Source organism: Octodon degus, unplaced genomic scaffold, assembly GCF_000260255.1.
Source record: "Octodon degus isolate 3935 unplaced genomic scaffold, OctDeg1.0 scaffold00123, whole genome shotgun sequence".
Classification (NCBI taxonomy): domain Eukaryota; kingdom Metazoa; phylum Chordata; class Mammalia; order Rodentia; family Octodontidae; genus Octodon; species Octodon degus.
In genome coordinates, this window is record NW_004524699.1 from 8263781 (window position 1) to 8267920 (window position 4140).

Consider the following 4140-nt stretch of genomic DNA (forward strand, 5'->3'; position numbering starts at 1 on the left):
CCTGGGTAGGAAGAACCAACATCGTGAAGATGGCCATACTCCCAAAACTGTTTTATAAATTTAATACAATCTCTTTCAAACTACCACTAACATACCCCCCAGACTTAGAGAATTGTTCCAAAAATTTATTTGGAACTAGAAAAGACCTAGAATAACAAAGCCAATCCTGGCCAACAAAGACAAGGCAGGAGGCATTAAAATTCCCTTGAACTTATTACTACAAAGCTATTATGATAAAATCAGCATGGTATTTGCAACAAAATAGACCTGTTGATCAATGGAATAGATTAGAAGATTCAGAGGCCTTTATGAACACACTCAGCCAACTGGTCATTGACAAAGGTGCCAAACATGCTTACTGGAAGAAAGATAGCCTCTTCAACAAATGGTACTAGAAAAACTGGCTCTCTACATGACAATAATTAAAGCTTGATTCAGTTTTATCACCATGCACTAGGCTAAAGTCAAAATGGATTAAAGATCTAAATATTAAGACAGAAACATTAAATCTCCTGGAAGAGAATGTAGCAGGAACTCTTGGAGACATAGGGGTAGGCATACTGTTCATGAACAAAAATCAAATCGCATGGGTAATACTTGAAAGAATTAACAACTGAGACCACCACCTATTGAGAAATTGTTGCATGTCAATAGAAACTACCAACAAAGTGAAAAGACAGCTCATATATTTGGAAAAAATCTTAGCTAATAAGCACTCAGACAAAGGTCTGCTCTTTGGAATTTATAAAGAACTAAAAAACATGAGAGCCCCTAAATTTACAGACCCAATCTAGAAATGGGCATCCGAGATGAACACCCACTTCTCAGAGGACGAAATTAAAGAAGTGAATACATATATGAAAAAGTGCTCAACATCACTAGCCATCTGTGATATGTAAATTATAACAACAGTGAGATACCATCTCATGCCAGAAAGAATGGCTATCATAATGAAATCCACAAACAACAAATGTTGGAGAGGCGGTGGAGAAATGGGAAAGCTTCTCCACTGCTCGTGCGAATGTAGACTGATGCAACCATTATGGAAATCAGTGTGGAGACTCCTTAAAAAAGCAGGACTGAAAAATCCCATTCCCCCTATGGGTAATATTTCCAGAGGAACTGAAAATGTCACATCATAGTGATATATGTGTACCTATGCTTATAGTAGCACAGTTTGTGATAGTCAAATCTTGGAAACAACCAAGATGCCCTCACATGAGGAACGATTGAAAAAGATGTGTTATTTTCATACAATAGAGTATTACTCACATAGAAATAATGACAAACATGAAGCCTTCATATTTAAATGGATGTCACTTAAAGATATAGTTATAAGCAAAATAAACCAGACCTACACGTTTAAATATCATGTAGTCTCCCAAGTATAAAAGCTCAAGAAAAGAAATACAAATAGAAAGGTATAACACAATTAAAAAGAAAGTGAGAACTTGAGTATTGAACAATGATGAGAGGGCAAGGAGAACAGCTGGGAAACATGAAAGGGGCAAAACCATACATTTATAAGTGCAAGATGGGTAACTCAAGGATCATGAGAAACATCAGCAGGTTTTTGAAATTAGCAGTTATTTGGTAGCATTCTCACTCTGACTAACTGTACACGCTGATACCTGTGAACCAAGCAACTGCACTGAAGTTAGCAATGTGTAATAGAAGGGTCACTCTTGGAATGCTTGTCATTCTGGTCTAAAAATATACCTCTTGTCATGATATGCCAATTATTACCATATTGTCTCTCAAGTAAAAGTTTCTGTGTTTCTTAAAACAAATTGTAATAAATGAAAAAAAATACACAAGAATAAATTGTCACAGGACTGTCCTGCTACGACGCTGTACATGGTTAGATTTCTAAATTTCTGTGTAAAAATATGTGTTTATTACTAGTTTTAAATTATTTTTTTCTTCATATTCTGTAGGGACTTAAAATTTAACATATCAATCCTTGATGGAAAATATCTGTTCCATATTATGCCTAAGAAATTTTACATTTAGACAGATAGGGTAATCCAAACTGCATATGTTGGAGGCTAATAAGTTTCTCTTCTGGAGTATTAACAACCTAAGTTTGCTGATCAAAAATTAGAGAAAAGGAAGAGGTGCAAGGTCTGCCACCATTTTGACCCTAGGCTTTCAATGTCAGTGAAGACTCAGAACATAAGACAACCTACACTGTAACATCGTGTAACTCATTTGTGTTCCAAATTTTCTGATCCAGATTATGGAGCCACAGAGAAATTTGATTGATGATGTGATCAATGATGTAGAGTGTGCCTAAGGAGAGTCACATGGAGAGAAAACTTTCTCTCAGGCTTTCACAGAGAGCAAATTGTTCCAGAAATGGCCGTGACTCATTCACCTGGCTGACACTGAAAAAGAATCTACAAATTGCAGTACGGGGTTACAGAATAAATCCTGAGGGTACTTGACTGACCTTATCTGATATTAAAGTTACGTTTCTTGTTATCTATGTCTTGCTTTACCTTGGTCTTAACTTTCTCGCAGGAAAGAATAAAAACTAGGCATATATATAAAGCCATATTAATGTGCTAAGTTATGAAAGGCTCAAGTCAATAACTTCTGTGGATGATAACCCATGACTATTGTGGACTGCTGTACTGTTTTGGATTGTTTTGCTGAATTCACTCACCTATAGTGTTTAGATGCCAATGGAATGTCCATCTCTGATGGGACTAAACAAAACGGGGATACAAAGTAAGGACCATTTTTTATTTATATATATGGAATAGTTTTGATAGATATACAGCTACTTTCACTTAATTCAATGAAAAAAATTATTTGTAGTAATAGTGTTTGGACAGTATATTCTGTCTGCATCTTGTACTATGGATAACCATTAAGAAGATAATAATGTATAATGTATTATTTGTTGAAACTGTCCTATTAAATCAGTTCTGAAACTGTCTCATTGCTATTTGTTTCTCAATAAAATAAAATAAAATAAAATAAAATAAAATAAAATAAAATAAAATAAAAAAAACAGCCTCTGACATTGCCAGTACTATGGATAACCCACTAATATTATGGACTACTGGATTGTATTGGATTATTTTTCTGAATTCATGCACCTACACTATTTAAATGGAAATGGTCCTTTATTTATATTCCCTATTTTTATTATGGTTTGTCAGAGATGTTTGTTCCATTGCTGTTAGAGTATTTGAAGTAGTCTCTAAAGAACTTTTTCATACTTAAAACCAGACTAAATATTGGAGGTACTTGAATTTAGCAAAATAACCCAATACCGTCCAATAGTTCATAATAGCAGTGAGCTACCAACGCCACTGGCAATTTCTCAAAGTTTTTGACTTGAGCCTTTTACAGCTCAGCATATTAATATAACTTTATTTTTTATTCCATGTGGTTACACTTTTCTGCTGGATGGTTAAGGCCAAGTTAAAGCAAGACCTATATAAGTAAAAATGTAATGATTGTTATCTGATAAGGTCAGTCAAATCTCCTTGGATTTACTCTGGAACTATGTACAGCACCTTGTGGATCATTGTCAGTGTCCGCCACCTGTATGAGTCATGGCCATTGCTTGACCAATTTGCTCTCTGTGAAAGCTTGAGAATTTTTTCTCTTTAGATGACTCTCTCTAGGCATACTATACATTGTTGATCATACTCTTCTGTGGTCCCATAATCTCCTTGATCAGAAAATTTGGACATCACTTAGTTATAAGATGTCAATGCAGAGGTTGTCTTATGTCCTGAGTCCTCACTGACCTTGAAGGCCTAGGACCAAAATATTCCCTATGTTTTAGCTCATCTACATGTCTAAATTTTTGTCTGGAAACTTTAGTTGTTAAACGTCCAAAAGAGAAGCTCACTGACATTGTAATCTATAACAGAGTCAGCTAAGCTGAACATCACTACCTGTCTGAATACCACATACACTAGTCATAAAATGAAAACACTATTTTCCAACAACAATGGATGTTCTAAAACTTAAGGCTCTGTAGAATGTTAAAGAACAATTACACATTTTTTACAAGATATTTTGAAATCAAACCATATTCAACATTGCAGCAGTACAATCCTGCCACATTTTGTTTTTCTTCTCCCTCCATTATTATTATTAATTATTATTATTATTATT